Genomic DNA, 26,002 nt, shown 5'->3' with positions numbered 1-26,002 from the left:
AGGATATGGCTGGTACAGTGCCTCCTTCTCAGCTCCAACTAAACATGGCCTCTGTGGCTACGGCTTTGCATTTGGGAACCCAGCCTCATTCACTGACACGCCCTGGATACTGCCATGACAAGCCTATAAGAGAGCCTTTTTTTGCACACACTTCAGGCCTCCAGGAATGCCCATGGTTTTTTAACTGGACGGTTCTAATGCTAGCACCTTCGTACACAATAGCAGACTCTGTATACACTCAGATGAACGCATGCATGGTGGGATTTTCAGTACTTTTTGCGCATGCACAGTAGTAAATAATCAATCAACTGCGCAATCATCTGCATTGTGTCCACTTCTAAACCAGGTCCACCGCGTGTAACACAAAATATAACATCATAAATCTCCTAGCACTTTTCCTTACCCATTCAAGCCAATGACTCTTTCTTCAGACAGACATGGACTAGAAACACAGAACATATTGTAGAGATGGTGGTCGCAGACTGGTATAGTATGTGCAGCCTCAACAACAAACATTGGGCCTGAGTCAGACCCGCTCGCTAAGTTGCATACTCTCGCTGCTGTCGATGGTATGCAGTGTGTATGCATTGTGAGCATTCGTATGCATTGTGCGTATACGCATGTGAATACCTTAGCGAAAGTTCACAATGCATTTGCTCGCTGCACACAGACAGTCCAGCAGAGTGAGTGACAGGGGAAGCTGTTTGTAGGTGGTAACGGGCTGGCCATTAAAAATGGGGAGTGCAAACGCAGGCATGCCTGAGCATCTCAACGGCATTTTAGAGGTGTGCATAATTAATAGACAGCATCATAGTACACGTCACCTGGCTTGTTTTTACACTGAAGTGTTCGCAGTGCTTGCGGCAGGGTATGGTCAACCTCAAGTGCCGCGATAGCATCCGATGTACCAATGGTTGCATACACTTCCTGAACATGACGTGCACAAGTGGGCGTCTTAAAACAGGATGGTGGATGTCTGCATACACTATGTGATCGCTCTAAGAAATACCGGGCGTGCTAATGCATTGCTGTGCGGTAGCATTGCCTACACAATTTGCATACACATTGTGCGAGCGGCTCTGAATCAGGCCCATTATTCATAGATGGAATTAACACAATCATTTGTCCAATTAAAAATCAAATGATCATACACCAATTAGTCGGATAGCACTGAGGTTACTACTATGCAGCTCCTATAAACGATGACACTGGTACCTCACAGATATATAGATCTATAGCTAAATCACAGGATGCAAAAGAAGATTCCTAGTGGTATAGGCCATTATAAAGCAATAATGAAAATACGGTCAGTGCAAAAAAATATTTTTACATAAATTAAATGAATTAACTTGTATTATTCTTGAAAGAGCATTGCTGCTGGACTAAAAGCAATAACATAAACAATTACATTTTCAGTTGTATATTAAAATCCAAAATATGCTAATACATAAAATATATCACATTTCTCCAGTTCTGCTTAGAAAGAAACAAATTGTAGTGTTGGAACTAATTAGTGCTACTCAAATCCTTAAACTGTGTACAGTATGTGCCGAGGGATGGTACCGTATCCTTAGATGCCGTCCTGTAGCAGAATATATAAGCAGATGGTAGTCCTGGCCAATAAACTTGTAATAATGTGTTAAGTTGTGGTAAATGGAGACAGCATGTAATGATTTTAAATCCCCAGCCGGTCTTTCACTGACTTTATGCCGATACATATTTGGGCTCCCCTGCAGGAGTGTCGTCAGTCCGATAATACTCTTCAGACTCTACGTCTCCAAATGCTTGAGAGAGCACAATAGGTCACAGCTTTCCTAAGGTCTCCTTGTATATACTCTAACATTTTTAATTTGTTACCGTTTTACTCCTTACCACATGGAAAGCATCTCAGATTGTGCTGCTGTATTATGCAAGAGACTTTTGTGGACCACATAGCAAACATCTGATAAAGCATCCATGTACCATCAAGTGAGAAAACTTGTGCCCTCCTCAGCTGTTGTCCCCATAGCAGCTAAACTTATAATATTGCCACCTGGTGCAGGCGATGGCGGGTCACCTCCCCCTCTCAGCGATGCATTGTTCTGACCCTGTAGGCATCCATGGTGGTTATACCACTGCGTAGCATAATGCCCAGGGGGCGGATTTCAAGAGAGGCATTCTCAAATACTTCATTTTAGAGTAAATGAGGCTGGCCCATGAAGGGGGCATTATTAGTCTATGGTCTGCCTTATAGAAGGTGCAGTGTATGTAATATATGCAGCCAGCAATCACAATAAGCCATTAGATGTGACAGTATAGCCAGCCACCTGTCTATGCTGAATATTTTTTTTCCGGAGGTGGGCACTATTCCAAAATCCATGTCCCCTACTCTGCAGATCATTGGAGCAAGTATGGGAGTCTGGCACCGGTACATATGTGTGCACATTGATGTCCTTATACACTGGATAGTGTATGTACAGTAATACTCTATAAATAAAACACTATTTTTTCCAGATCTACTCTTTGGTGTGCAAGTGTATCCATTACTGGCTGATGCAATTTAATACATCTACAGGTGTTAATTATTTCATTTGTAATACTGAGTAGATCTGTAAAACCCACACATTTAGGGGTTATTGAGACCAAGACCAAGCTTAGGAAACACTGCTAGTACGCTCATAAGCGTATCTATAATGAGTGCAGGGTGTTTGCTGCTCTCTGGTCTCTCTGGTCCAGATCCACATATACAGCAGACTTGTGAGGAGAAGCAACTGCCAATGGGCATGTGCAGGAGCTCCGTTCCGCCTTGTGCACTGTGTGTTGTGGACACAGCTCTAGTAAAATTGTATTATATACTATTGTTATTTTGGTCATGGTTCTTCATTACACCAAATGGGCTGATCACAATAACTAGCCTAATTAACTCTTGTTATACTTATACAACAAACCCTACACACCAAACTTACCTACTATCCTGTAACATAAAGTAGACTCACGAACAGGGTCGGACTGGCCCACAAGTGTACAGGGAAAATCCCCGGTGGGCACCACTGCCTGAGCCCGTCCCCCTTCTCTAGTGGTCGGTAACTTGGTTGAGCAGGATCATGAATACATGTATGTGTTTGGTTTGTTTCTATGGAAATTAAACCTAGATTAGGCCTCCTGCTGAAGAAAGTGGGTGGTCCTGACACACTTCTGCCCCCTCCTCTACAAAGTGACCCTGTTTTTTGCATGTCCTCTATAATGGTTGTCCAAGTCCCTCTGTGGTGGCTGGTCACACACCCCTGGTGGCTGGCCTCACACCTTAGGCAAATCATGGCTTAGTAAAGCAGGGGGTGGGTCCATAATTATGAAATTCTACCTTTATGCCTCCTGCACAACCTGGTTGCCCTCTTTCTGATCCTCCATTTCACTGTATTAAGACAATCTCTATATTAATAAACAGTTGTAGTTTAAGCCATGCCCATTATGTAAGAGATTGGTAGGTATTTACTTAACTCCTTATAGTGTTTAATTCCAATTCCTGCAGAAACTGTACAATTTAAGCCAATACGACACTTGTGCAGATAGATCTGAGAGGATTAGAGTGGAATTCTAAAGCAATGTCAGCTTTCAACACTCCCAAGTGTTCTCCCCATCAGTCAGACCATATAAAACAACATGACATACTTATGCTTGGCTCTCTAACACTATTCCGGAAATAGGGACTCAGTTACCAATGCTGATCTAACACGCTTTCAGTTCATGGAGTTTAAAGCTGCAGAAATTTGCCACGGTTAACAACAGGTGTCCCTCTAATACACTATGCGCTTTGCCTTTTTATGACAGATGGGGAAATCAGACAGCAATTTGCTTACAATTGCTAACAGGAAGCACAATAATTATGCAGTAGCTGTATGGGAAAAATAAATAATTAACAAAATGTACACACATATTTTATTACAAAGTAGCTATTACAGTAAGTGCTCCATACAAATTGGACATCAGGGGCCAAAGTGTCAAGCGGATAGGATTTCAAATAGTAGTTACTGTTATAACACAGTTCAATATTCCACTTAACAGACATACAGTATCTGATGTATAAAACTATCTTTTCAGATGCATTTTTAAAATGAATTTAATAGAAACGGAAACTTAAATTGTAATATAGTATAATTATTTAACATAAGAGTTGTAGATGCCTTATGGTGAAAGGCACATATTTAAGTGTATTTAACAAGGAGTTTATATGTTTCACAGTAGCCGTTAATGTAATATGTGGCACCCAGGGGTGAATTACCGGTATGAATTGTAAATTGATCTCTGCATAAATAATGAGCTATACATCTAGGTTTTGAATGATCTTTAAGGCAATTTTGAAAACTGGTTTTCGACCCTGCATGACTTCCCTTTATGGGCCCATGTAGAACTATAAAGTCAGAAACATAGTTATTATTTTTCCTTATTTATTTATTTATTTATTTAGGTATATACAGTAGTAAATATATTTTTTCACATTTTTGGGTGAATTAGTACATATTTAAGAATTCTTTAGCTGATAGCAAATCTCTGAAATTCTAGCTCTGTAAGTCGATGACAGGATTTGTCCAGACTAAACAGTAGTCCCGAAGGTTTGTAGATTCAAAATTAGATTCTGCAAAAGCCATTTCACAAGTAAGCAAAAATAATTCTCAAGATGTGCCCATGGGTATCATATGTACCATTTCTTCCACAATATAGTTCTTTATTCTTTAATGAAATAGTACATATTGTGTAATAGCTGCATTACTGCCTCACAGTGTTGAGGTCATGGACTAGATTCCCACCAGGGCCTTAACTGTGTTGAGTTTGTATGGTCTCCCCATGTTTGCTTGGGTCTTCTCTAGCTAATCTGGTTTCCTCCCTCCAAAAATATACTGTAGATTAATTGGCTCCCAACAAAATATTAACCCTAGTGTGCATGTGTGTCCATGTGATAGGTAACGATGGTAAGCTCTACTGGGGCAAACTGATGTGAATGGCCAAATATTCTCTGTAAAGCGCTGCAGAATATGTGTGCGCTATATAAATAACTGGTAATAAATAAATGTTTCGACAGTGTTACTCATAAATACAAGTCTATTTTAACATGTGAAATACAAATAAATATATAAGTAAATATACAATAAAATAAGAGTACTAATTAACTAATTAATTACCTAAGTACTAATAAAAAATACTAATTAAATAATTAATTTGAAATATGTACAAAAATCCTTTGTCTTGCCCTTTAAAAAAAAATCATAATGGGATTCTGCTTTCCTAGCAATTGCAAATATCAATGTAATAATGTGAATAAATTGTAGCAGCGTCACTAATAATAGTAAATGTATCAGTAGGAGGGATAAAGAGGCTCTCAGCCAGTCAGAAGCAGCTGCTGATCGTCATCATCAGTATGTATTTTGCACCTTCTCTTCTTATATGGTGTTAGCATGCATTCACCTAAAATGGCAATAGAGCTGATCACTCATTAGGTCTATGATGCAGCCGCTGTGACAATTCCTAGCATAAAGCGTAGCTGAAATTCTTCACTGTCTTTTCTACAGAGGAAAAGGGACAGCTGCAGCCACATGAAATGATGGGGGCATCCTTTATGCTCCAGGCACTAGTACTGGAAGAGGCTTTTACACTTGTACCGTGGGCTGAATCCGAGACTAACCACTCTACATCCTACAGAAGCCTTTTATGTGCGATCCCAGACCAGTACTTTGTGTCATTTATTTCTTCGCCAGCCCAATTGATACAGTAAAAATGTTATGCGTGGGAGAAAGAGCCACTTGATAAACAACATATTAGTTTACTTGGACATGACTCATTTGTTCGTGAAGTCTGAGCTGAAAATATATCGGACATGTATAGGGCATCTGCATAATGCGTTCCTCATTTATTAAGTCAAATCAAATGAGTGCTGTGTTTTTAGTTGAGATTGCTTCCATCTTGAGAAGTCAAAGCACTGTTGCCGCCGATGGTATGCAGTGTGTATGCATTGTGCGCATACCTTGGTGAAAGTTCACAATGCACATAGACAGCCCAGCAGAGTGAGTGACAGGGGAAGCCGTTTGTAGGTGGTAACGGGCTGGCAATTAAAAACGGGGTGTGGAGGTGCAAACTAAGGCGTGCCTGAGCATCCCTACGGCGTATTAGAGGTGTGCATAATTATAAGACAGCATCATAGTACATGTCACCTGACTTTTCTTTACACTGAAGTGCTCGCAGTGCTTGCTTCAGGGTATGGTCAACCTCAAGCACTGCGATAGCATCCGATGTACCGATGGTTGCATACACTTCCTGGACATGACGTGCACAAGTGGGCGTCTTAAGACAGGCTGGTGGGTGTCTGCATACACTATGTGATTGCACTCTAAGAAATACTGGGCATGCTAATTCATTGCTGTGTGGTAGCATTGCCTACGCAATTTGCATACACATCGTGCGAGCGGCTCTGAATCAGCTCCTGTGTTCTTCCCACTACAGATTATTCACTTTCTCCCCAAATCATAGCCTCTGACCATATCAGGGAGCCTGAGAGCCTGATTCAGAGCCGCAGGAAACCTTGTATAGTTACATAACATTGTGAATCTACGCACGATTGAAAGACCGTACGCATCTCAGCCGTTTCTCTGCGCCCACAAAATGGGCATGTCTGGGTGGTAGCTGAATGGCAACAATGCAAACAGATGCAAGAGAACCATCTTGTAAGTGTGTAGTGGAAGTGTAGCCACAGATACTGCATTCTGTATGCCAAACCCAGACAGATCTCCTCCACGTGGCATAGTGGTAAGTGGCAGTGATAAAGAGTTGGGCTGTGTGACCACATAGATGCATAGGTATTAGGACATGTGTAAAGTCGCATTAGCATTCCGTTTTCATTTCATTCGCATTCCGTTTATAGCCGGTGGCCGGAGATGCGTTCACATTACGAATGACTCGGTATCAGGCCCAGAATGTGTATGCTTATTCATTCTCTTCATTGTAACTCATCAGTAGATATTGGCTACAGACTCACATATTCTCTGTACACTACAATCTATGCCCAGTTTTACAGCTAGCATGGCTTACCTTGTGCCCCCTCTCACCATGCTGAAATATCTCCCTTTGCTACCAATTATCCACCCAAAAATCAGAGGACTCCTCTTTCTCAGCTTCAAAACGTTAGAATAGGCTTCATTTTGTTAGAATGGGAGAGCGTTACTGCGCATTCTCCAATATGGCTCCACCAGGGATGATGCTTCATTTCCTTACCAAGATGGCCGCTGGAGTTACTACTTCACTTGCACGGCGTTTGTGTGTAGACTGACATAGTCTCCCCCTTACTGTAGCTCCAAGAGACCTGCTGCTTTTACCCATGATACTGCCGTTTCAGCACCCTGCACCGCTAACCAAATCCAGAAGACTGGTGAGCTGTCCCAACCCTCCGCCGCTTCATGCCCCAACCAATGTAACAGTGAATACGGCTGTACCATCACTTATCAATAAACTACATAACTGGTTAAGCCACTGGACTTGTGATTGCGTCAAATACAATTCTGCTGATGTGTACATTACTTTGCTAAACCACTGCTGTACTCACATATTCCCAACACATGTCCTTATGTTTTATTTTTCGAGCACCTTTATTGCCATAGGCATTTTTCCTATCAAAGCTGCCTTCTATCTACACCATTTTAAGGACCACCAGCTCATGCCACAGAGCTTTCTTCCCTGGAAGCTCACAAACGACATTCCATTGCATATATGTCCAAACATGGGACAGCCCTAACGTCATAATATAGTAACAACAAAACAAATTTATTAAGAGGGTGCTACTAAGCACTTCCCCCTCGATCCAACCTACCCCTGCCTGGTAAACAAGGAAAATTAATATCTGAAAATAGAAAACAGTCTGTGCAGCCCCACGAGGCCACCAGTAACCCTTTTGGCTGATCCGCCTCTGATCATGGTCCTGTTTCAAGGTGGAGGCCTGAGGGTCGCTGTAGTACCATCAGACCCTTTATCAATCCGGCCTATAATGTGAACCTGGACTATTTGTACTAGTTCTAAAATTATTAAAACCAGTTTCTATGGGGTCTATTTACTAAGCAGTGTTAGGCGACAGAGAGAAAAGTGATAAGGTGCCAGCCAATCAGCTCCCAACTGTCATTTTTCAAACACAGACTGTGAGGTGGCAGTTGGGAGCTGATTGGCTGGCACCTTATCACTTTTCACTCTGTCTCCTAACACTGCTTAGTAAATAGACCCCTATATCTCTTCTTTTAAACCGAGTGCACGACGGCAGAGTGAGTATTATATTTATGGTTCTGCTGTAATATGAAGCTTACAACTATTAAGGGTTCAGGACAGTATATAAATTCCTCTAATGAGATTTCCCATGAGTTCCATTTTCTCTTTTGGAGCAGTCTTTGGATACATTCCAGCACAAATATTACAAACTCCCTTTAATAGCTTTAAACATTAAGTACTTGTTATTTTACACATTATTGTCTAGGAAATAACAGTGTTCCTAGATTACAGGTTACAGCATTTCTTACCGTACAACAGTAAAAGGAACGTGTGACACTGCAGGGGTAATCATCGCATTGTGATTGTGCTAATCAGAGAACTATTGTAACATGTTTCTAATAAAACGTTATATAAAGCTGATTCCGAAGTATTCAAGGAGCATTCAGGGAATGAGGAGAGCAATCAAATTGTACAATAATCCTAAAAACCTGACTCCTTGGAGGATAGATTCCAGTTCATCTCTGGTGTTAAAGTTTCTTATTGTTTCTATTCCAAAATTTGTTTTTGCCAGAACATTTCAGAAGTATACACTGATCCGCCATAACATTAAAATCACCTGTCTAATATAGCGTAGGTCCCCTTTGTGTTGTCATTACAACTTTGACCCATCGATGCTTTAAAGGTGACCTCTAAAGGACACCTTTAAAGGTCATGTAGAGTTTACGCTACCTGACCTCTAATGGTGTCCTTGTTAATATGTCCTATTGGTGTGGAACAATAGGTACTAGCGGAATGTGAAAAGGAGGTTAGTACAGATAGTTTATCCTTGAACAGGTTTGGAGGTTTATTCAAGATAGCAGCGGTTGTCAGGGGTAAGAGTGGTAACAGTATATAACACAGCGTATGTGATAATGCTAATAGAGACAGAGATAGTGGTATCTAGCTGTAACACTGCTTCCCCAGAGCAACACTTGCAGTAGAATCTCAGGCACATACACATGTACACATACTTATGGACTAAATGGTGCTGTGTCACGCATGCTCAGTAAGGACTGCGGTAGCCATCTTGGTAAAGGTGGCTTCTAAGCTTCAATGTAGAAGCATGATATAGCACTGGAGCGCTCTCCTCTCTAAAAGTTCTGTGGTATCTGGTACCAAGACTTTAGCAGCAGATCCTTTAAGTCCTGTAGGTTGTGAGGTGGATCCTCATGGATTGGACTAGTTTTTTCAGTACATTCCACATATGTTCGATTGGATTGAGATTTGGGGACTTTGGAGGACAAGTCAACACCTTGAATTTTTTGTCATGTTCCTCAAACCAATCCTGAACAGTTTTTGCCATGTGGCAGGGAGCATTATTCTGCTGAAAGAGGCCTCTGCCATCAGGGATTACTGTTGCCATGAAGCGGTGTACTTGGTCTACAACAATGTTTAGGAAGTTCGTACATCTCAAAGTAACAGCCATATGAATGGCAGACCCCAACATTGCCCAAAGCATCACACTGCCTCTGCCGGTTTACCTTCTTTCCATAGGGCATCCAGGTGCCATCTCTTCCCCAGGTAAATGATGCACATGCACCCAACTGTCCACATGAAAATGTGATTCATCAGACAAGGCCAACTTTTTCCATGGTCCAGCTCTGATCCTCAGATGCCCATTGTAGGTCTTCCACTGGTGGACATGGTTTAGGATGGGCACTCTGACAGATCTGTGGCTACATAATCCAGTGCACAGCAAGCTGCAATGCACGGTGTGTCATGGCACCTTTCTATCATAGCCATCATTAACTTTTTTAGCAACTTGTGCTACAGTAGCTTTTCTGTGGAATCAGATTAGATGGGCTTGCCTTCGATTTGCATGCAAATCAATGAGTCTTGGATGCCGATGACTGTGTCTCTGGTTCACCATTATCCTTCTTTGGACATCTTTTAGTAGGTATAACCAGAGCCGTAACTAGACTTTTTGGTGCCCTGCGCCAGGGAGAGCATTGGCGCCCCCCTCTCCATTATTTAAATAGGAACATAGATAGTGCACCTGAAAAAGGGCCATAGTTTCATGGGAAAGGGACAGAGAAGAGATATGGGTACTCCTGGGGCAGCCAGGAGATGCTGGATATAAAAAAAGAGGAAGCTATAAGTGAAAATGATAATAAACAGGAAAATTGACAGGCCTCAACAGTGCCCCCTGCCCTGCGGTGCCCTGTGCCATGGCACTGGTCGCACTACCCTAGTTACGGCCCTGGGTATAGCCACTGCATGCTGTACCTGGAACACTCCACAAGACCTGTCGTTTTGGAAATGCCCAGACCAAGTCATCTAGATATCACAATTTGGCCCTTGTCAAGGGCTCTCAGATCCTTAAGCTGCGTATCCAATAGCAGGTATTAATGAGCGATTGCACGATTATGACATCGTAATCGTGCAATCACTCATTAATCGTGCATGAATGGGGCATGAAAATGTCGAAAACGACCAGCGATGCATGCTCCCACTGGTCGTTCCGACATCAATCATCGCCTGAACATACCGGTCAATCTGCTGATGATGACAGATTGACCATGTTCAGGGATGAGGGAGGGTGCCTACACTGAATGACATATCTTTCAGTGTGGGCAATGCAGGGGAAGAGGAACGACTGTATGATTACAATGTTGTAATCGTACTGTTGTTCCACTATCTGCTAGTGGATACACACCTTTACACTTTCCCATTTTCCTGCACATCAACTTCAAAAACTGACTGTTCACTTGCTGCCTAATATATCCCACCCCTTGACCATGTAATGAGATAATCAGTGCTATTCACGTACGTGTGTGTGTGTGTTCTTTTTTACTATTAAGTTATAAAAACTACTGTTCCTAAAAATCCTGCACAATGCCTAATGTATGCTGCATTCCTGAGAGTGTCAGTGAGTGTCAATTGCCCGCTGAACACCAGTAGGAGTGGTCCATAATAGCAGGTTAGTTATGGTAAGAGGAACCCCCAGAGCATTCAGTAAAACCACCTTCACTCTGCAGACAGAGTGGCAGAGTTAGCGCATCTATCACTAGCATTTATACATCATTTTATGTTGTACTTAGAGGAGAGATATTGTTAGATAACATGATTCCTATTTCTCTTTCTTTCTCTCCAGCTCTTCCTTTATAGACACCCATGGGTGTAGCTATAGTGGGTCCAGGGGGTGCCATTGCAATGGGGCACAGATGCTTAGGTGGCCCTGGATACAGGTTATATAGTTGTTAACCAAGTTCCTGGAATTGCCTTCTAAGCAAATGACCTGTTGCCCAGCCTGATAATAGGAACTCATCAGAACTCATATAGGTGGCGATCGCTGTCTCTCCCTCTCAGTAAAGCTTCACACTGAAAAAATGACAGCTTTTCGGAATAGATAGCTATGGGGAGGAGGAATGATGAATTCCTCCGATAATTAGGTAGAACTCCATGCGAGTTCTAAACCTAATTACCTCCTGAGAAACGTTAGGTATGATGAATAGACACCTGTAGCTCCACACTGATATGATCCATCTCTCATGCTCTCATTTTACCCTCACAGGTACAGCTGAGATAATCAGTGAGCTCCACATTGTTAGATTATAGGCTTCTCCTTGATTACTGCCTTTGTAGAGTGAGCTGGGGCTGTAGTGAGCAATATGGCATAATATGAACTGGGGGTAGTACAATGATGAACTGGGGGCACTTCAATGTGGCATAATGTGAACTGGGCAATACAATGTGGCACAACATAAACTGGGAGCACTTCAATATGCCATAACATGTACTGTGTGGTATAATATGAACTGGGAGCACTATTTGACATAATTTGTACTGGCAGCACTACGATGTGGCATATTTTAAATGGTGACAGTACAATGTTGCATATAATGAATTGAGGGCACTTTAGGTGTAATGTGAACTTGGGCACTACTATGGGGCATAAATTGAACTAAGGCATTACTATTAATAATAATAGACACTAGGATGGGATATAAAATGTAATAACTTATTATTATATTATCTAGGGCACTATGAGGCATAAAATTAAATAGGGCACTACCTGATGTAGAAAAAGGTGTCTCTCTTGGAACATTCAGGCGGGGGCACCCGATGTTGCTATGGGGCCCTCGAAGTTTTGGCTACATCCATGGGCGTAAGTACCACAGGTGCAGGGACGTATCTATAATGGGTGCAGGGTGTTTGGGGTCCAGGGGACCCCGCACTGCACACCCTGCACCCATAATATTACTTACCTCTCCGGAGTCCCACGTCGGCGCAGGTGTCCGGCGATGTAAAACAAAAGTCGGCCAATTCAATATACAGGTGATAAGGGACATTAAAGGGTGATGAGCCTGTTAAGGTAATACACATTAACGTTTTATCGCCTGTAATTGTATTCCCCCCTATGACTTTATTCCTGCAGCCAGTTATCCTTTCTGCTGATTTCCGATGCCGCCATATTCCTGAGATACTAACTCATCTCGCTGATTGGGGCTTTACAACTGGCTCCAACTGTAAAATAGTCCTTTATTTATTAACCAGATCTGACCAAGATAATTGTCCTTTCTCTTGGCACAGAATAGGCTAGGTTGGGAGATTACCTTGGCATTAAAAATCCTTTATTGTTCTTATGTCTGTTTCATTATTTCACAGGTCGCTCTACGCATCCGTCCATTTAATAGGACAGAGGCTAGAGCAGCGCGCGATGCATTATACACCTGCTCGGGCAGCAGGTAAGAAGATGCTAATAACATTATTTCTACTTCAGGGTCCATAGGGGGTCCACAGGGTTGACCTTGGGGTATAGGTTGGGAACCAAATCCGGGCACCACGCAGTTAAAGCTTTTAGCTCCCAGGATGCACTGGGTCCACTCTCCCTATAACCCCACCCCCAAGCCAGAGGCACCTCAGTTTAAGTTGTGCCCGGCCGGAGTCGGGTCACCGTTTAGTGCAGTGGGGAGCTGATTAGCAGCCCCTAAGCTTTATTTTTTCTAAGTACAGAGTTTTTTTTTTTAATTTTTACTTTGGACTTTCAGAGCGGCAGCGTCGGACTGTCCATAGGACGTCTAAGCTGCCGCTCCATCACCCCGCCGGCGCTGAGATGCCAGTACAGATCTGGGGATCTCAGCGGGACCCCAGAGTCTGTACTAGCCGGACTCTGCGGGCGCCCAGGACTGCTGCCGGATCAACGGGGAGCAGGTAAGGTCGCGGATCACCGCTTGCGGTGATCCGCGCATTTAATATGCAGTCCTGTGCCTCCGGTCTCCGGGGACAGACCGGAGGCAGTGGCGGCGGGCCCCCCCCATACCCCGTGTGTCCACTATACCACCAGGGACTTACTGATCGGCGCTGGGAGCCGGCGTCCCGGGAGGTTAATAGCCGGCCAGGGGAGGAAGCTTTCCCTGTTACAGCGGCTCCTCCCCTCAGCTCAGCGCGCCTTTCAGTATGTATAGTCTGGCGTCGCTGAGCTGCTTCCTCCGCGGGCCACGCTTCTTCTGAGGTCTCCAGCGGCCATTTTCTTGTGGTGCAGCAGCAGAGCTCCGGAGATGGCAGTGAGTCCAGTCCCCCTGCGTACCTCACCATCAGGTCAGTTTACACAGCGCTGTAGCCTTCCCAGACACTGAATCTGGGTAAGTTGAATGCAGTGTAATAGTGCAGTATATTATATGACATGTTTATGTATATATGTATATATCTGCATGGTATGTGACTTATGCTAGTGCTGACTGTCTGTATTTAATTCTCTCACCTGTCAGTGTATATCTATCCCTTTTCTTTATCGCCCTAATACAGCTGTACTTGGGGTGGTTCTGAGACCTCACATTTATATACTTGTTAATATTTGTGAGGTTTGTCACATACTGTTGCGTGCTGCACGTTGCCATATTTTAGATGGAACTGTGTGTTGCATACGCTGAAAATGGGTCCCTGCAGCTAATTTTTGGCATCAGTCAGGACCAGTATAGCGCTGCTTAATATTTCCGCCAAGAGGGTTGGTCAGATATCTCTGACCAGGAGATAGAGCATTATACTACACCCATTTTTCCTATCCTGCAAGCCATGTGCTGCAGGTTTTAGTGCGGAGGATTTGACTCATAAAGGGTTCTGTATGTGGCGTCATCTGGTGCCGGCCCCTTTCACGACCCCCTTGGGCGGTTTGTTTTCTCGGGATCCTCTCAATTGCGGATTGCCGGGTGGGCCCCATTGTTGTACCTCACTTGGGGTTACTCCACCATACTGCCCTTTTCATCTCAGGGTATCTCACAGTTTCTTGCACTCTTCCCCTGTGACACAGACTATCGCTCCCTGCAGGGGTTTTTCGCAGTATATGAATTCCCCCTGGTGCCACAATAGTCTGTCATGTCCCTTGCAGGGATTACCACAACAGCCACCCTGGGTGGTGTCGTTTTCTACGAAACGCAAATTGGCGTGGTTGACGCCCTGTGGTTACTTCCCAGTTGGCTCTGCATGTACTGGATACTGTTTTGGGCTCTTTCCCTCTTACGGGTGGAAGCCTATTTCAGGTATTATTATCCCTGCTTTAGGGCTGGTAGCAGGTCCATTCTGGTTAGAGTGAATGTTGACCTGCACCTGTATCATACACCCTCAGTCTTACATGCCTTCGGGTTCCCTGTTGCTGACTAGCGGGTGGATCGCATAGCGGGACTCTGGCTGTTGCCAGATAGGAGGTGTTACAACAGTGTTTGGCCTCCTGTCCCAAATTCCCTGAGGGTCATCACGAGCCCCTCCTGGGGTGGATGGGCGTGTTACTCGTCTGATTACAGACGTTACTACGCCTCCCATTCCTGCGTGGTCCGTAGGTGGTAACTCTGCCTGAAATCGGTATACTTGCTTTCAGGGGTTGTTACCCATCCTACCATGGCTATAGCATGGTTGGTTAATACTATTGCATATTGGGCTGATGCATTTGTAAAATTTTTTCCCCTCCGACACGTCGGGGGTTCAAATGTATTTGGTCGCTCTCGTAATATATGCAGTTGTCATAGGTGGAAATGCCTATATTGGATACCAGTCTCCTAACTTTCAGAGTTCCAGCTGCGACTGTATCCTCCGTAATACCCTATGGCTGCGCTCTGGGAATGCAGAGGTGCAGATACCATCTTTAGGGTTGATCTTGGTTGGTCCTGACCTTGACAAGATTGTAGTAACGTTGGCGGTATTACTAACGACAAGTTTACCGCTTTCAGCTATGCACTCTACAATGCCTCAGACTAAGTCTGTAAAGTCTTTTTGTCCTCTGGGTCAGCCTAAAGGTCTGTTTCTTCGTAGACTGTCGGCATCTACAAGGGCCGACATATCCAGTACCGAGCAGGCCTGGACTGCCAGCCGATCCTGCTTCTGAACCTACGGATATCTCTTCAGCCTGACGGGACAGGCCTACAACTGGGAGATACCGATTTTCTCAGTTCGCCCGGTGCTAGTGTCAAGTTGCCGTGGGTAGGAGGGTACTCCCTCTCTTTGCTCAGGCGGCCTCTTTACAAGGGCCTTACAGATCCAGAAAGCTATGCAGTTGTTGCGGTAAGCGGAGCTAATTAGGCCATCCCCACTATCTCAGTGAGGGACGGGTTGTTCTGCTTTCTTTCTGGTGCGGTGGCTGAATGGTCCTCTTTGGCCTATTCTCTGTCTCAATTCCCTGAACCAGTTCCTAAAGCTACCTGGGCTCAGGAGGAAATCCCTATGCTCCATCATACGATGTTTGGAACCTGGGGACTTTATGGTATCATATACAGGACACGTGCCTACGGGTACTTACAGAGACCTTTCCTCAGCATGGGCTGAGGTTTGCTGTATCACAGCAACACTTACAATTTTTCGGGCTCTGCCTGTTGGGTTTTTCTGACAGTTCTCCTGTTCAGTATATCCCAATGCTCCTGTACCTGGACGGCCTCCTGCTCTTAGCGGGATCACCGGGGTACTTTACAGCCAGGTCAGGATGACTGTGGCTTCAGGGTGCAGACGTTTAATCAACGGGGAAAAAGTCCTCCCTGCATCCCTCTCTGGGTATTCTTCATCTAGGATCCCTGCTGGATTCTCAGAATCTGAGAATTCTTCTGGCGTAAGACGGAATCTCCACTCTTCCATTAGGAGTACGTGGTTGTCTGCGCAGTCGACATATGTCTTTACACTCTGGGATGCATGGTGGAATGGGCTCAGTTCCATTCCAGACCTTTCCATAATTGGCTCATCTCCAGATGGAACGAGTTTTTTCTGTCGGATCACTGTTCAAACGATGATGTTCTCTCCAGAGGCAAGTCGGTCCCTGTCCGGGTGGCTATGGCCATCTCGTCCAGGGTATTCTTTGCTATGGACAGTGTCTGGTTGACATCCTTTTCAGTGCAGTTGGACGTCTGTCGATTCCACCCTGTCAATTAACTTACTCTGGCATAACTCTTGTTTCCTGGTGAACCTGAAAAGGTTCAGTCCGACAGGGTCAGGACAGTGGATTCCTTTTTAGCAGCACTGTTCGTTGGGTGGCAATGACAGGTATGTCACATATTCGGACATAGTCCGAGGGTCTCCTCCCGACCATCTCGGCAGCATTCATTTCAGGAGCTCTCCATTGGGAAGCGGGAGTCCTCAGCCGTCACGACGTGCATCCCGGGGACTAGTCTCTTCCCCAAGAGAGGTTTCATCTCCTGGTGAGCAGGGGGGGCCCCCCTGTGGTGACCCTCAGGGCCTTCTGACTTTATCATAGGGTGTTACAGTCCAGCTCTGGGCATTCTGAAGCAACCTTCAGCGACTCTTTGTCGATGAAGTGGTCCTTTCACTTTGTGTACCTCTGTTCTCCGGTCTCCCTTCTTCCTCGAGGTCTTTGGAAGTGTTTCCATGGAGACGGAGATGCTTTCCTGCTGGTGGCTCCTGATTGCCCCAGATGTCAGGGGTACTTGGATTTTCGGAGTCTCTCCATCGATACTCCATTCCTGATGCTTCGCTGCCCGGACCTGTTGTCTCAGGGTCCTTGGTTTTGCCTTGGACCTGGGTCGTTTGTCTTTGACTGTGTCCCTACAGTGGTCTTACGGCTTCCCTGGCTTTGTCATCGTTGGAATGATTAGAGCACATGGATCAGCTTTTGCTGGGACCTACCACAAACTGTGGCAACCATAAATCTTATGGTATTGTACCTGTCGATACAATCCTCCAGTGTCCAGGATTTCCAGATATTCTGGCATTCCTTCTGGCTGGCTTGGGTTTCACACTTGGCCTGGTCTTCCTGACAGTGCGGATCTCTACACTGTCAGTATGGTTAAGATATGGAATTGCTCCACTCTGGTATCCAGTTCATCCTTTGGAGTGTTTTCTGGATTATGCTTCCATTTGTCCTCCCTAGGGACTCCTTGGGAGTTAGTAGTGGTTCTTCATTCCCTCGGGGACAGTCAATGGAACCGCTGGTTGTGATAGCCATTACATGGTCTATTGCTTAGGCTCTCTCTTCCTCTCAGGGTGTTTATATCAACCAGGAGAGTGTCTGAATTGGGAGCGTTCTCATGTGGCTCCCTCTTCTGGAGGGCATCATGTCAGGGTGTGAGTTGCTCTCGCCCTGTGTTTCTTCTTAGTGGTTTTCAGGTTCCATATTATTCTGGAACTTATGGTACGGCCATTCTGTCCCCAGTCCTCTCGGCTGGTGTGGCCTCATTGACTGTGGTCCAGCCTCTTTGGATTTATGTGATCCGTTCAGGTTCCTTACGGAAATCGGACTCCTTATTGGTGGTCTGAGATTTCTGGTTTTCACAGGAAAGGATGGCCGGCCTATAACCAAATGTTGGTGGATGGCCTCGTAGGTCTTCCTCAGGGGCCTACCCATGGGTAGGCCTTTCTGTTGTTGATGCTTGTTTTTTCTCGGGCCATGTAACCCTCGTGGGCGGCTCGCTGTGGCGCCTCGGCTGTTTTGCCTTACTAGGTGGCCACGTGGTCTTCTGTCCACACCTTTTTAAGGATCTAGGCATTGGTTTCCTTTGCCTCTCAGGATGCTTCCTTTTTGGCGACGGATTCTTCTCTCAGCACAGGAGCGTCCCCACCCTTGGTTGAACTGCTTTGGGACATCCCCAAGGTCAACCCTGTGGACCCCCTATGGACCCTGAAGTAGAAAACAAGAGATATGGTAAGAACTTACCTTTGTTATCTCTGTTTCTACGAAGTCCATAGGGTCCACAGGGCGCCCGCCCTGACGCACCTGGCTTCATATGGGCTGTATGGCTGGTCACCGGTTTTCCGTCTCCCATTTCTGTGAGTATGGTTATTGAGTGTTCCAGTTTTCTCTCTCTTTTTCTCTCCTCCTCCGGCCTTTGGCTACTTACAAACTGAGGTGCCTCTGGCTTGGGGGTGGGGTTATAGGGAGAGTGGACCCAGTGCATCCTGGGAGCTAAAAGCTTTAACTGCGTGGTGCCCGGATTTGGTTCCCAACCTATACCCCAAGGTCAACCCTGTGGACCCTATGGACTTCGTAGAAACAGAGATAACAAAGGTAAGTTCTTACCATATCTCTTGTTTTTAGTTTAAATAATTGAATTAGTTTAATATTTAACAAAGTTCATTTTAAAATAGTTTTCTTACCAATACACTATCATTAAATTTATTTGTTGTTTAAAGGACATTATTTTATGTTACAACACATTTACTTTGCTTTTTCACATTGTATATACTGTATATATGTGTTTATAAATAAATAAATATGATAAAAACGAAATATTTTACTTTCTGTATGAGAGGTGGATCGCTATCCAAGGTCCCCATATACCCATAAGCAAATTAGAGTAATGACCTGTTGCTCAGATAGTGCCAGGTTTTGTCTCTCTGAGCACAAGAAATTGGGAAATCATGGACCGTTGCTGGACTATGCAAATGCTGGGCCTGTGGCTCCTAAAATGCTCCTCCCTCTTAGTGACCAGCTGATTATATTTGTCAGACAGGGGTGTAACCTCACTGACCAGTAGGAATTGGTGAGCTCTCTGCTTGTGGCTTCCTATTGGTCTGCATGATCACACACTCCTAGGCTGCACATGCAGCACCAGCTATTGCTATATCTTATGAACATAGTGATGGCAGATGTATCTATGTTTATACTGCAGAGAGGCCGGATAACATCTTCCATCTTGCGCTATCTGCCCAATCCAGCGCTCTCGGTTCAGTAGAGAAAAAAGTTGTCATGCACATATTTTATGGACAGTAATATATGGATTTTCCCTCCAATAAGGAGGATATGCTGAGACTTGTAGTTCCACAATAGGTAGCAAAACACTTGAGCCACAATCCAATAACTTATTATAATATGTCTCACTTACAATTGGAACGAACCCCAGGCTTATGAGGTAGACCATCCTGTGTCTTAAGGGCCTAAGAACCAGTGACTAATAGAGCTTTTATAGATATCAGCAAAATGTTTCTGGAAACTGTGCTGAAATGCTGACAAATATCACTTTATACTCCCGGATCACGTTCCTATGTGTGACTTCGCCGTCATCCATTAATACAAACTGGACTTAAGATGTTCTGCTCCAGCCGCAGTAGTGCTTGTAGAACCTGGTGACATCTACTGAACATGTGTCTTCTCTTTCCTTACAGACAGTAATACTGAAGGACCCTGGCGAGGATCCTGATGATATCCTGCATTGCTGCAGGACCAGAGAGAGGACGTTTACCTTTAATGAGGTGTTTGATCAAGCAGCTATCCAGGTAATTGTAATCCTGAGATCAGTGGAATCACAATGGGGGCGCGGTCCGCACCCAGGTGTCACCCACTGAGGGGTGACACCAAGGTGCAGACTCCCCCTCACTGACAGGAGCCGGGTGCTGCACTGTAGCATTAAGTGCAGCAATCGGCTCCTAACACTGAAGGAGCAGGCACACAGATACCTCCTGCACCCCCCACTCCCCCCCCCCCAAGTAATAGGCATGGGGGTTCGGGCTGCTAGGCCATGCCCCCTGTCCACATGGCCACGCTCCCTGCCAGCAAGGCAATGCTTCTGTCTGCATGGCCATGCCACCTTTTCAGCGGCACGCGCACAGCATCCCTCCCCGGCCCGGGTGACACCATGGGGAGAAACGCCACTGCCTGAGATATTTACAATGAATAAGTAAAGTTAATAGTATATATAATACAGTACTCAGGGACATCTTATGAGAGGAGAGTTCCTGTGTGCAGTCTCTGAAAAGGTCCCCCCCAAACCATTGTATGCAAGGTGTAGTCTCTGGTACTGTGCCAGAGCCTATTGTGCATGCATATATCGCCAGGAAAATAGTGGCACAAGGTAGTTTTCTTTTGAGGCAGCTGTATGGTAAGTACATTTAATGGGTGTATGGAGTGCGGTGTGGGCCCCCCTGGACTCAGGTGCCCACATGCACCACATACCCTACACCCAGGCCATTATACAAATGGTAGTGCTGCTTGTGCTGCATCTTGTAAGGGAGTAAAAAAGCACCTGAGAACAATTTATCATCACATGAACAGGGCTGCCATCAGAAATTGTGGGGCCCGGTACTGACAAAATAGGCAGGGCCCCCCTTGAAGGGGGATGGGATACAGGTAGGTGGAGCTGTAAATAATATGGATGGAGCTTCATTGGGGGTGGGGCATTAATTGGGAGAGGTGGGCCTAGAATGGAAGAGGAGGGGTGGAACAGGGCAGGGAAGGCTGGACATTAGGGGCACAAGGCTTGGAAAAATGGACTGGGGGGGCACAGGACTGGGAAGGCTGGCTGTACTAGGGGGAGAAGCGCAGAGAAGGCTGGCTAGACTAGAAAGGGGGTGCAGAGAAGGGTCAGTGTATTTACCTGTCACTGGCAGCCAGTCAGGCATGGAGAAAATCGGGCAAGGATGTCAGCAATGTGTACTGCACCAACAGCCAGAAAAAAAAAACAGTGCTGGCGGCATTTTGAAAATGGTTTGGCCACAAGCCAATCACAGTTTGCGGACCTACAGCCAACCAGGAGCAGCCTCTGCTGATTGGCTGCTCACGGACTGACAGCCAATCAGGAGTGGTCGCTGCTGATTGGCTGTCAATCCGCGAGCAGCCAATCAGGAGTGGCTGCTCCTAATTGGCTGCCGTTCCGCGAGCTCTAATTGGCTCACAGTTGGCAGCTTATTTGGAATGCTGCCTGTGCCGTGCCTTCTCCCTGGCTGCCGGCATAATGATTAATCCACACTGCTGACATCCAGGCCCCCTCTCTCTCTGGGCCCGGGACTACAGGCCCAGCAGTCCCCCCCTGATGGTGGCCCTGCTTGTGAATGTAGCATAAGGCATTAATGCCTGTATAGCTATAATTTCTCCTTATTCAGTATAGAGCAGGGGCGGATTGGCCCTAATCTTTAGCGGGAGAAATCCCGGTGGGCCGATTGGCTTGTGGGGCCGCTTCTAAATTGTGGCCCCGCCCCCCGAACAGCGTCACGGCTGTTAGTTCTTAGCATAACAGACAGCCACGCTGCCTATCACTTTCAGCTACACGTGGCCCGCCTGAGAAGAGGCTTTCCTATTAAACCCCACCCAGAATACCTCCATATGATGCTGCTACGCAGCGAGGAACAGTGTACTCATCTCCAGCACTGGTCAGGCAGCAGGAGGTGGGGTAAGCTGCGAGGCTGGGGGCCGCCCAGGCAGCCAGCCTGATTGTCTCCTCTCCACTCTGTCTACTCCCCAGGCTGTAAAGTTAAAGTTTAATTTAACAGCCTGGGGAGGAGGCAGAGAGGAGAGGAGACAATCGGGCTGGCTGCAGTGCCTCGCATTGCAGGGATGCGCCAGGCTAGAGAGGCGCTCTCCCCACTGGCTGTAATGAGTCATTTCATTGTTGCTGTCGCCGCCTGCCTCTATGCCCACTGGCCAGGTTCCTCCCCTCCCCTCAGTGGCAGACAGAGCAGCACAACCTGTTGCAGCGGACACGCAGCCGCGCTGCCACCACCTATCTCCCGCTACCGCTGACAGTCCCCTTCTGTGCAGGACTCAGCAGGTAAGATTGCTACTGGCGGAGAGAGGACGGGGCTGTGCTGTGACTATGTACTGTCTGACCCTGTAATGGCCAGGATGGGGACCGCCGTGCAGGGCCGGGCTGGGCTGTCGGGCTGGGTGCTATGTGCTTCCCGGGCTGCACCCGCTTTAATGTTTTTTGGCTAGTTTTAAACCAGCCCAATAGAACTAGATGAAGCTATGTCGGGGCAGACATGAAAGGGGAGCAGATACTGAGGCTGATCAGGAGCATTGTTCACTGCTCAGCATCAGCAGATAGGAGTGGAGGCGGAGCTGAGCTGTCCAGGACAGCCAAAGCACTGATTTCATAACAGCTCTGCCACTGTGTCTTTCTGGCTCCGCCCCTTCTCGGGGACGATGCTTCTATTCTTTAAACTTCCCCACCACAAGTTTCTAACTTGTGTGGGCTCAACTCCTCCTCAGCAGATCTCCGATCAACAAATAAACTGCTCATCTTGGCTGCGGATCCTCATGCTCTAAGTCCTGCCTGCCTCCTCTCATTGTTTCCTGCCTCCTCTCTTGGCCATACAGTAAGTACTGCCCCAGAACACTAGACAGCTCTGATTTCACACTCAGTACCTCCATAGAGCTGAAAGACTTCCTCTGTCTGGCCCCTGTTTTGGTTGGGGACAGTGTTATGTTGTGTCCCCTGAGATATCCACAACCTATAGGCCTCTTTTCCCACTGCCTCTCCCCAACACACTCTCTCTCCTGTCACCTACAGTCTGTCATTCTCTGTCTCTCACTGACATTCTCTGCTTGACACCCACTGACTCTCCCTGTCACCCTCTCCCATCAGCCTCTGCCTCTTTCCTTCTCCCTTTGCTTCTTCTCATCACCCACTCACTCTCCATGTCTCCCTCTGTCATCCTCTAACCTCTCCCCAGTGTCACCCACTGCTTGTCACCAATTGACTGTCACCCACTGCCTTACCCCAGTGTCACCCACTCCCTCTCTCTGTCACCCTCTACCTCTCCCAGTGTCACCCATTGCCTTTCAACTATTGACTGACACCCACTGCCTCGCCCTGGTGTCACCTACTCCCTTTCCCTGTCTTCCTCTGTCACCCTCTACCTCTGCCCAGAATTACCCACTGCTTTTCTCCTATTAACTGTCACCCACTGCCTCCCCCCAGCGTCACCAACTGCCTGACACATTTGTAGAAGGGTGCAAATTTATAGTTCACTGAGGGGCGCCGAACACCCTAGCACTGGTACAGTCTGGAATGGTAGCGCTGCTGTCCCGGACTGTGGTGTAGCATGGTGTGTGTGCTATGGATATGCAGGGATATATAGTGTTTATGTATGCCCAGTGGTAGTGAGGAGTGTGTGCTCAGACTGGAGAGGGGGGGGGGGGGTAGGGTAGGGAGAGAGGAGGAGGAGGAGGAGGATGGATCACACCAAGTGGCAGAGGCTGTGTACCCATAGAGTTGTATATACATAAGGGGGGATGCATTTGTTGGTTGTATAATAATAATGCTATGGTAACTTATTATATCTAACCAAAGGGTACTATGAGTGCTAGTAATACTTTAATAGTTGTTGCTAATTTTTTTTTTTTTTCTGTTATTATGTTTTGATTTTTTTTCTATGCACTGCCCAATCTATGAATTAGAATGTTTTGCTCTTTCAAAAAATATTTTTTATTTATTTAAACAGTTATTTACTGACTAAAAGTGCACCCAAACTTTCCAAACTAACCATATATCAAGCTGCTGCCCCTTACATCCACTTTCACCCTCTGCCTCTTCATCATCCACTGCCTATCACCCTCTGCTTCTCCCCGTCATCTACTCACCATCACTTTCTTCCTTTCACCAACTCTCTGTCACACTCTACCTCCCTCTGTCACCCACTGCTTCTCCCTATCACCCTCGGCTTGTCACCCTCTCCCTGACACCCTCTGCCTTTTCTTGTCACCTTCTCCCTGTCACCCACTGCCCCTTCCTGTTCCCTTCTGCCTGTCACTCTCTCTGTCTCTCAGTCACCCTCTACCTCTCCCTGTCATCCACTACTTTGCGGCATATTGTTATCTAGGGGTTGGGCGTAGCATATTTTTGTACCAGGGCCTGCAACTGCCCCTAGAAAATGTAACTGCTGTACCCATTTGTTTGTTTTGAAGTTCTAATTGACCTCTTTATGAGTAGAAAAAGTGGCTTAGGAGAGGGGATAATGAGCATAATGATGATATGAGAAGGGGGCCAGGGGATTATTCTGTACTAAGGAGAGATTAAATGTCTGTGGGAGAGGGTTGTAGGGAGCTAATTTTTGCTCAGAAGAGATGATGATCTGTCTGAAGGGGAGGGGGATCTGCTGTACTAGGGGGTCAGGGGAGATGATGATCTATCTGGTGGGGGGTTATACTGTACTAGGGGGAGATGATAATCTGTTTTAGGGAAAGGGGGGGTCTGCTGTACTAGGGGCAGATGATCTGTCTGTAGGGTTGGGTCATTTTGTGCTAAGGGACGATGATAATCTGTCTGGGGGAGGGGGCCTATTCTGTGCTAGGGCTGAAGGATGGTGCTGAGGAGACACAGGATGATGTTGCTGGGGAGAAGCAGAATGATGGCATTGGGGAGACACAAGGATAGTGCTGGAGAGAAGCAGGAGATGGCGCTGGAAAGGCACATGGGGAGATGGGTTAGAGACACGCCAGGGCGATGGTGCTGGTGATACACACAGAGGATGGTAGGACTGCTGGTACTATTAGAAGAAAACACTGGGGGACAGTAATCATCAGTAAGACAACAATTCTACTGAAACCATATTACTGATGCAAATGGTACCAAATGAGCAAATATATTTTATTAATATAAAATTGTTTGATATGGGAAACTCACATATTGTCCTCCCCCAAAACTTATGTTACTATCTCTGGTTGAACCTATGTTGCATGATAATGATATTGGTTTTATTGCGACACAAACAGGAGGTGGCTTCCAGACCATGTGATCTCCTGCATGAATAGTGAATAGCGCCTCAATACACTGCCTGTACAGGGAGAACCAATTTCTTCAGAGGTTCCCCATTGGAGAAATATCATATAGGTAAGAAAATACTCATTCACATGCTTGCTGTGCTTACTCACTAGAGAGAGGGACTGTGGGCATACCCATCAGCTCCTGGAGAGGTGGGCATACCCCTAGCATGACTAAAATGGGGAGAGTGGCTTGTGGGCATAGCATGTAACATGAGGCCACACCCCTTGCCACAAGGCCACACCCACTTTTCTGGGCACGCGCCTTCGGCGCGCACATAGGGCCACTTCAACAGATTTTTCCAGGGCCACTTTAAATTCCCAATCCGCCCCTGGTATAGAGCATGTTTTAAAAAAATGTTTGCATGATTCCTTATGTAGCATCAATAAACGTGTCTCATTTCAGGAGCATGTTTATCAGTCCACAATGAAGAACCTAGTGGATGGTATAATTTCAGGGTACGATGCTGCCATATTTGCGAATGGCCCAACAGGTAAATTTAATGTTATTAAATCATAAGTGTAATTGTTTATATTGTATTTGTAAAAGTAGTGAGCTGGTGAAATGAGTGGTGGTAAAAACATGTGGACTGTGTGTATTGTTAGCAATTGTTAGCTAGTAGTTTCTTTATGGGCTGTGCAATTATCCATGTGGTTCCAGAACGTGAGGCGTTAGGTGCACGGCAGCTTGTGAATAGCACTGCTTCTAAACTCTCACTGACCAGGGAATAGGTGCACCCATCACCAAACGTGATAGGCAGCATTTTATGGACAGAACAAATATACAATAGTGCACAGTCTATCCATTCACTAACAAGTGGTGACATCCCTGAGAGAGTG

Source organism: Taudactylus pleione, unplaced genomic scaffold (genome assembly GCF_031769625.1).
Source record: "Taudactylus pleione unplaced genomic scaffold, aTauple2 ptg000398l, whole genome shotgun sequence".
NCBI classification, from domain to species: domain Eukaryota; kingdom Metazoa; phylum Chordata; class Amphibia; order Anura; family Myobatrachidae; genus Taudactylus; species Taudactylus pleione.
This window is presented reverse-complemented; position numbering follows the sequence as displayed.